The following is a 9,280-nucleotide window of genomic DNA, read 5'->3' as shown; positions in this document are numbered from 1 at the left end:
TGCAGCCTTCTGCATCTATCAAACCTGTGCAAAACACACACGCACACCAAAGCAAAATCTCGAACTTTCCTGCTTTTTCTTTGGCACATTGACAAACTTAAACCAAATACAAAGCTGCCTAAAAACAGAACTTAAAAAAAGAACATATATTGACATATAATCTTTAACATAACTCACTTTTTATAGAAACAGCTTCTACCCAGTAGCCATACAATCTCTAAATGCCGAATGACAGTTTGTATTAAAGGTCCCGTTTTTCCTGTGTTTTTGAAGCTTTCATTGTGTTTACAGCGCACAATATAACATGTTCATTTTTTACGTGTTAAAAAACACGGTATTGTTCACGCCATTTACTTATCTGTATACCGCTGTTTTCACCGTCCTAAAAAGGGTCCGATATCTTCCTTGTTCTATGAAGACCTCCTTCAGAAATATGTTTGTGATTGTGTACTTTGTTTAGTGTGTTGTGATTCAACAGCAGCTTAGCTTAGCAGAGCCGTTTGAGCTTAGCTGGCGACTGACGTTTAGATAAAACTCTAACTGTACATTCACACCGCCGCAGACTTGAGCTTCCAAAGAAGCTCAGGCCGCCCGGTCAGGGACGCTTGTCAAAAAGTAAGAGGAAGCTTGTTGACACTTTGGCCACTCTGAAGTCTGTTTTCTCGGAACTAATGTTTTGGTAGAAACGAAAGTTTATATCGTATGTTTCTCCGGAATCTGCCAGCGAAAAACGTCTAGGCTATATTCCGATTGGTTACTGGCTGCTTGCCGTTGAACCGCGTTATAGCTCATTACTATAAAGTTGAGCTTCTTTCAAGCTTCTTTATTTATTTATTTATTTATTTGGATCCCCATTAGGCATTACCAAGGTAGTGGCTATTCTTCCTGGGGTCCAACAAGTAAAAAACAAAAATTACATTACAATTACAATTTCTTTGTCGCTCAAAACGCCCAAAACGCGACGCCGATGAATTTGACGCTCCTTGCAGCTGACAGAAGCCAGCTTCCATTGTAAATGAATGACTTCTGGTAACTTTGGGAGCTCAAGTCTGTGGCGGTGTGAACGTACAGTTAGAGTTTTAACTAAACTTTTTAGTAATAATGTCGTCATTCAATCGGGAAGTAGAGGGCTGTAGTCCAAACCGGCCATTCACTGTAGGCTTTGAAATGGGACTTCTGTTAAAGAAAATACATCGCCTGGCAAAAACGTTGAGCTTTATCATTTTGCAGGTATTGTAAGAAAGGTTGCATGAATGTTCACGGATGCGCATCCCTGGCGCATAGTGACGCGCTCCAACGCAGCCTAACCGCTTATGAGAGAACAGAATAGCGCTCAGTTATGTGCGGCTCTGATCGAGACGGAGAGATAAGTGCGTGACAGGGGTTGTGTTGCGAAGAGATTTCCTGCTGTTTGCATAGTTTCTGTGCTTTATTGTGTGCGTCAGTGCCGAATAGTAAGTTTTCTTATTTGTCTTTAAATTAGTAGCAAAGATTATCGCGTCTTTTATGTTATATTGTCAGTTATCATTCATATGTAAATGAAGCTGTTAGAGAGCGCGAATCTTCTCATTAATCGTCATGGTATCCAGTTGATATTTGTGTTAGTTTACCTTGTACATATTTATTCAGTATTATTTCTTTATATTTGTATAGATTGTATAGTTTTAATACTTATTCGGTTATTTAACAATTCTAAATAGATACTGTTATTTACTGTATATTCAATGTTATCTGATACATGTGCATTATTGCTAGTCACGTTTTAGAACATGTGACGCCATTTCACGGTGTCTTGTATACCTTTGCAGATTTAAACTTAATTACAGCTGTTAATGCTGGTTATTCAAACAAATGTATAATAATGTTCTTTTATAATGCTTTTATTCTTGTTTATTATTTGTTGTTGCAGAACCACACAAACACAGATATAAGTGCATATTAATCGAAGGTCCATGCCTACTGCAACTGTGAATTAAACACCCAGAATCTAATTATTCGTCTGGTTCTTGTGTTCTGGCCGACACCCGGGAGTGATTACCACATAACAATAGGCCCAGCAATATATTAAACTACAGTCCTTTTAAGTCTCTTCAATATTGTGGTCCTTCGAGCCGGATGGGTGGTATTCTCTCTCAAAAAGATGGAAGATAGAGCTTCAACCAGACCTAAGCGGCGGACTTACCCACCACGGCATTATGAGGCATACGAGATGGGGTACGTGCTGCCACAAAGACAATCTTCTGAATCAAGGATCAGTAGGCATGGGCTGGAAGATGATTTATATTCTCATAAGGAGGCAGCTGCTGAGATAACTCGCTTTCCCGGTCATCAGCCGTTAATAGATGTTAGTTATGAAGAGGAGGACACGTATGCTGTTACTATCCTAGAGAGGATGATGAGTGAACTGGAAGTCTTAAAGCAAGCTGCCACCTGCCAGAAAAGACCGACCACAGCCCTACCAGACAGCCATCCTGTTAGAGACTCCTATGCAGGCAGGGTGCTTCTGGGTCATTCGAGTCAACAACGAAGTCTTTATCATCAGACTCCTCTCAGACCTTGTTCAGTGCATAACTCGGAGCAGTATGAGAGTTTCCTCCAAGGTGTGCATGCAACCACATCACAGCCATATCTACCGAGGGCCCATCCTAGAACCTCAACTGATATTCGACATCAGATTGCTTCACCATCTGAATCAACATACAGAGGTCCAATGCCGACGATCCCATATTTCAGTAGGAGAGACCCCAGCGAGTTTGCTAGATTAAAGATATCATTGTGCAACTTACTACCCTCAAATGGAACAGAGCTGTTTAAATACCAAATACTAGTGGATCACCTGAAATTGGAAGAGGCAAGGCTAATAGCAGATTCATACCTGAACTCTCCCACACCTTACAGTGACACAATGGCAGCTCTGAATCTGAAGTTTGGTCAGCCCCATCAGATGATATTGAACAAAATAGCCAGTGTTATGGATTCACCTGATATACGACGGGGTGATCAAGCTGCCTTTGAGAAGTTCGCCCTGCAGATTCAGGCTCTAGTGGGCATGCTTAAATCCCTCGGCCCCACAGGAGAGATAGAGCTACAGTGTGGGTCTCACGTGGCACGTTTACTGAGCAAGTTACCTACAGAGATGAGAGCCGAGTTTAGACGCAGCAAGCTCCATCTTCCAGGAACCACCTACACGCTTAGTGATCTGTCCGACTGGTTGCAATATGAGTCATGGTGCCAGGAATACGATGGTTCATCACAAGGTAGGATCACCAAGGAGAAACAGGGGACTAGGAATGAGCCTCGCCAGAAGAGGTGGACTGCTACTGTGTTACATGGATCCCGAGAGGCTATGGTTACTGAAGTATCACCATCTCATGTGAATCCCACCTCAAAGAATACCGTTAAGACATACTGTCCCTTCTGTACTAACTCGGACCACTTCTTAAGCCAATGCACAGAGGTTGTAAAACTGAACAGAGACCAGTTATCAGAGTGGATCCGTACCAATAGAAGATGCTGGCGATGTGCTAGAGCTCACCTTTCTTCACAGTGCAACCTGCGGAAGCCCTGCAGCATTTGTCAAGGCAAACACTTGTCAGTTCTGCACGAGGTGAACTACAGGACACCTAAGGCGGAGGTCAAGTCAACTAAGGAAGAAAGTTGTCTGGTGAATACACCCTCTGAAGTGCTGTATGTGGACAGACCAGTAGATGGCAGCCGTGTGTTAAAGGTTATCAAAGTCCTGCTCCGCCATGGTAAGCGCACTCTGGACACATATGCCATCTTAGACGATGGATCAGAACGGACAATGCTCTTACCCGCCGCGGCACGCTACTTGGGCCTCCAAGGGGAGCCAGAAGACCTTGCTCTGCGGACTATAAGACAGGACATTCAAGTTCTTAATGGATCCATGGTATCATTTCGCATTTCCTCAGCTGATAAGCCCCAACACAGCTTCCTTATTACTGGTGCCTTTACAGCAGAACGGCTTGGTCTTGCACTTCACTCATACCCCATTGACAAGCTACAGAGAAAGTACAAGCACCTCGTAGGTCTCGCAATACAAGGATTCGAGCAGGCACAGCCCCTACTCCTCATTGGAGCGGACCATCCTCACTTAATTACTCCCATTAAGCCAGTAAGGTTGGGACCACCAGGGGGACCGGCAGCCCTTAAGACACGATTAGGATGGACATTACAGGGCCCCACTAGATTGGTTGAGCAGTCCATTCACGCACAACAGTGTTTATTGACCTTTACCATTCCCCAAGTATCTGAGCTCTTCAGAAATGTAGAGAAACTGTGGCAAGTAGATGTCCTTCCCTTAAGAAATGAGAAAGAGGTCACAAGGTCTCGTCAAGACCAGGAGGCTCTTCATATACTGGAAACAAAGACCACCCGAGTTGAAGTGGATGGAGTCTTACGATACGCCACCCCCCTGCTTAGGCGCAAAGACATACCACGTTTCGAAGCTCCAAAGGAAATGGTAATGCCCAGTCTCCGAAACACTGAACGGTCCCTCTCTAAAGACCCTGAGCGAGCCAAGGCGTACAACGCTGAGATCCAGAAATTGGTACAGGCAGGAACGGTGAAGAAATTGAGTCCTCAGGTGGTGACACAGCCGGGTGAATCGTGGTATATACCCCACCACATGGTGACTCACAACAATAAGAACCGGATTGTGTTCAATTGTTCTTATCAGTACCGAGGTCTGAACCTGAATGAGTGGCTGTTACCTGGACCCACTTTGGGACCCTCACTACTAGGAGTGCTGTTACGGTTCAGAGAACACGCTGTGGCCATAAGTGGTGACGTGAAAGCCATGTTTCACCAGGTCCGTCTGCTCTCTGAGGATCGTTCTCTTCTGAGATTTGTCTGGCGAGACATGGAAGTAGACCGAACTCCATCAGTCTTTGAGTGGCAGGTCCTGCCATTCGGTACTACATGTAGTCCGTGCTGTGCTACCTATGCCATGCAGCACCATGTTATCAGTCACAGCCAGCCAGAAGACAATGTGAGGTTTTCCATCGAGAGATGCTTTTACGTTGATAATTGTCTGCAAAGCCTCTCCTCACCTGACCAAGCTAAAACACTGGTAGATAAGTTAAGGAAGACTCTAGCCTCTGGTGGGTTTGAACTACGTCAGTGGGCCAGCAATAGGCCAGAGGTCATCAACCATCTGCCCGAAGAAGCCCGATCAGAAAATTTGGAACTCTGGCTCTCTCACAATCGAGAAGATAATGCTGAATCCGCCCTGGGCCTTAGCTGGCACTGTTCAACGGACACCATGAGGTACAAACATCGTCCAGTGAAGTATGATACTCCTACCATGAGGAATATCTACAAGGTATTGGCCAGCCAATACGACCCCCTCGGCTTTATCCTGCCCTACACTACCCGTGCCAAAATACTGGTAAGACAGCTGTGGGACAAGCATCGAGATTGGGACGATCCTCTACTTCCTCATGATCTCTTACAAGCCTGGAGAGACTGGGAGGCAGAGTTACAAGTTCTGCCAAGAATCACTTTCCCCCGAGCATACTTACCTCCTGCCATGGATGAGAAAAGCTGTACTCGTGATATGCATGTGTTCTGCGATGCTTCGGAGCAAGCATATGGAGCTGTCGTTTACCTAAGAACAACAGACAGTCAAGGTCAGCCTTACCTCTCCTTTGTTGCAGCTCGGTCCAGAATTGCACCTAAACGACTGCTCTCAATACCCAGATTAGAGCTCTGTGCTGCCCACACAGGAGCTCAACTTACCAGATTGCTTAAACAGGAGTTAACTCTGCCAATCAGCAAGACTATTCTATGGACAGACTCAACCACTGTCCTGTCCTGGTTACATTCTGAGTCATGTCGTTTTAAGGTGTTCGTTGGCACACGGGTGGCTGAGATTCAGGAGCTCACTGATCGTTTTGCGTGGCGATATGTTGACTCAGTGAACAATCCTGCTGATGATCTTACTAGAGGTAAGAAGTTAAAGGAGCTGGTTGGGGGTAATCGGTGGAGTCATGGACCACCCTTTCTTCTGCAAAGCCCCGACAACTGGCCAACCTTACCATCACAAGCAGCAGACGAGTGTCATTCGGAACTTAGAAAGTCTGTATTCTGCGGAGTCACGACAATCATACCGGATAATGACCCACATATCCCGGATGCACTGCAGTACACTACCTGGAGGGAGCTAGTAGAGGCAACTGTGCAGATGCTTAATGGGGCGGCAAGTCAGAGCAAGACACCTAACGCTGACGACTACCGTAATGCTGAGATTCTCATTCTGAAAGGGGCACAACAAAATAGCTTTCCAGAGGAGCTTAAACTCCTACAGAATGAGAAACCAGTTCAACGAAGCAGTCGTTTACTCAAATTGTCTCCAGAACTGGACAAGGTGACGGGACTCATTAGGGTAGGTGGTAGATTACGCCAGGCTGAAGATTTAGACCTGTCCACTGTGCATCCCGTCATATTGGATCAGCGTCATCCCACCACTAAGCTACTGATTAAAGATTATGATTCTCAACTCTGCCACCCCGGGCCTGAGAGAGTGTTTGCGGAGATCCGCCGTAAATTTTGGATCTTACGAGGTAGAGAAGCAATTCGCCGATACCAACATACCTGCTCAGATTGTCGGCGATGGAAAGCAAGCCCTCAGGTCCCTAAGATGGCAGACCTACCTAGAGCACGCCTGCGCCTCTATAATCCAGCATTCTATTCAACCGGGATGGACTGTTTCGGGCACTTTCAAGTAAAAGTGGGCAGGCGTACAGAGAAAAGGTGGGGAATCATTTTCAAATGTCTCACGACCAGATGCGTGCATCTGGAGATCCTCACTAACCTGGATACTGATTCCTTCTTAATGGCCTTGAGAAGGTTCATTGCCAGACGAGGAACACCAGCCCAGTTGTTTTCCGACCAAGGAACAAATTTCCGTGGAGGAGAAAGGGAGATACGAGAAGCCTTTGCAGCCTTGTCACCAGACCTCCAACTTCAACTGGCAAAGCAGAAAATTGAGTTTCACTTCAACCCACCTAGTGCACCCCACTTTGGCGGGGTTTGGGAAAGGGAAATCCGTTCAGTGAAGACTGCTCTGTACAGGATTGTAGGCACTCAAGCGGTTACAGAAGAAGTGCTACATACTGTTCTTCTGGAAGTTGAGGATATGTTAAATTCCAAGCCACTGGGATATGTATCCTCAGACCCTAGTGATCTTGATCCAGTGACACCCAATGTTCTTTTGATGGGGCGGCGGGATGGATCCCTTCCCCAGGTGGTTTACCCTAAATCCGAACTCCTGAGCAGACGCCGCTGGAGGCATTCCCAGATTTTACCAGACCAGTTCTGGTCTAGTTTCATTAAGAACTATCTCCCGAGCATGCAGTCCCGCCAGAAATGGCATGCCACCCCTGAAGATATTTGCCCAGGATCAGTGGTACTGATGATGGATTCTCAATTGCCCAGAGCATGCTGGCCTATTGGTCAGGTCACCAAAGTTTACCCCAGTGCTGATGGATATGTAAGAACAGTGGAAGTAATGATCAACAAGAAACTCTATATTAGACCTGTAGCCAAGATTATTGTTCTCATAGAGTTTCTAGATGAAGCATAGAACTAAGCTCCTTACTAGTCCGCAGTTCTGGACTAAGTTTTAGTCAGGAGCAAATGTGTTAAACACATTTGGGGGCGGCTGTAAGAAAGGTTGCATGAATGTTCACGGATGCGCATCCCTGGCGCATAGTGACGCGCTTCAGCGCAGCCTTATGAGAGAACGGAATAGCGCTCAGTTATGTGCGGCTCTGATCGAGACGGAGAGATAAGTGCGTGACAGGGATTGTGTTGCGAAGAGATTTCCTGCTGTTTGTATAGTTTCTGTGCTTTATTGTGTGCGTCAGTGCCGAATAGTAAGTTTTCTTATTTGTCTTTAAATTAGTAGCAAAGATTATCGCGTCTTTTATGTTATATTGTCAGTTATCATTCATATGTAAATGAAGCTGTTAGAGAGCGCGAATCTTCTCATTAATCGTCATGGTATCCAGTTGTTATTTGTGTTAGTTTACCTTGTACATATTTATTCAGTATTATTTCTTTATATTTGAGATTGTATAGTTTTAATACTTATTCGGTTATTTAACAATTCTAAATAGATACTGCTATTTACTGTATATTCAATGTTATCTGATACATGTGCATTATTGATAGTCACGTTTTAGAACATGTGACGCCATTTCACGGTGTCTTGTATACTTTTGCAGATTTAAACTTAATTACAGCTGTTAATGCTGGTTATTCAAACAAATGTATAATAATGTTCTTTTATAATGCTTTTATTCTTGTTTATTATTTGTTGTTGCAGAACCACACAAACACAGATATAAGTGCATATTAATCGAAGGTCCATGCCTACTGCAACTGTGAATTAAACACCCAGAATCTAATTATTCGTCTGGTTCTTGTGTTCTGGCCGACACCCGGGAGTGATTACCACATAACAATAGGCCCAGCAATATATTAAACTACAGTCCTTTTAAGTCTCTTCAATAGGTATTATTTATGGTCTAACAGCAACATTACACACTAACTAAGGTTTGAAATAATGGGATCAGGAAGAATGTGACCTTTAATAATGTTCATGCCAACTGTGCGATATTTTTGTCTGTGCAATATTTTATCTTTGCAATGTTTTGTGAAAAACTAGCTAGTTAATCTGTTAATCTGTATTTCTTGTGCAATATTTCTGTGGTGCCCAAGTGTAAATGAAGAGTTTGGTTCCAAAACGCGATAAACGCCATTTTTGAAAAAAAATGAGTTACTGCCAAAACCAGTATTATATCAGGTCAGTATTTAAAAGTAAATAATTAATTTTACGCAAAATCCAATATCCATCGTGTTATTCTGTCCTCTTTTCTCCCTTTTTTCCCAAAATGCGATATACGCCACTCCTCCTTTTTTACAGAACGCAATAAATCCATTCCAGAAATTACAGTCCACCGTTCACGCAATGTAAACAAACAATGGCGGCGCGCTGAGTACACGGAGTCCTAGTTTTCCTCATCTACTTTGTACTTCGTGATCAACAAACAAAGCAAAACAATACTTTAATGGCATTGATACACCTGTGGTTGTTTTCTGTGACGGGAAAGATTGTCATCAACATCTAATATTTTACGCGAAGCACTCGGGAGACTGGTGCTTATCTCCCGACAGCATCAAGTTTCTCATGCTAACACTGACCCCAGGGGATCTTATGAATAACTTTACATTATTTTACTCAAAGTCAACGAAA

The 9,280-nt window shown here is 44.1% G+C and overlaps 1 long non-coding RNA gene across 1 annotated transcript; it reads left to right on the top strand.

Annotated features, from left to right (window-relative positions):
- The first annotated feature begins 1,240 nt into the window (after positions 1-1,240).
- On the top strand, positions 1,241-1,991 carry LOC129455971 (uncharacterized). Its single transcript, XR_012358901.1, has 2 exons — positions 1,241-1,454; positions 1,910-1,991. It is a non-coding gene; the product is annotated as an uncharacterized lncRNA (long non-coding RNA).
- The last annotated feature ends 7,289 nt before the right edge of the window (positions 1,992-9,280 follow it).

This window comes from Misgurnus anguillicaudatus, chromosome 2 (assembly GCF_027580225.2).
Source record: "Misgurnus anguillicaudatus chromosome 2, ASM2758022v2, whole genome shotgun sequence".
Lineage (NCBI taxonomy): Eukaryota > Metazoa > Chordata > Actinopteri > Cypriniformes > Cobitidae > Misgurnus > Misgurnus anguillicaudatus.
Note: the sequence above shows the minus strand (reverse complement) of the source record. Positions and strands in the feature narration are given on the sequence as shown.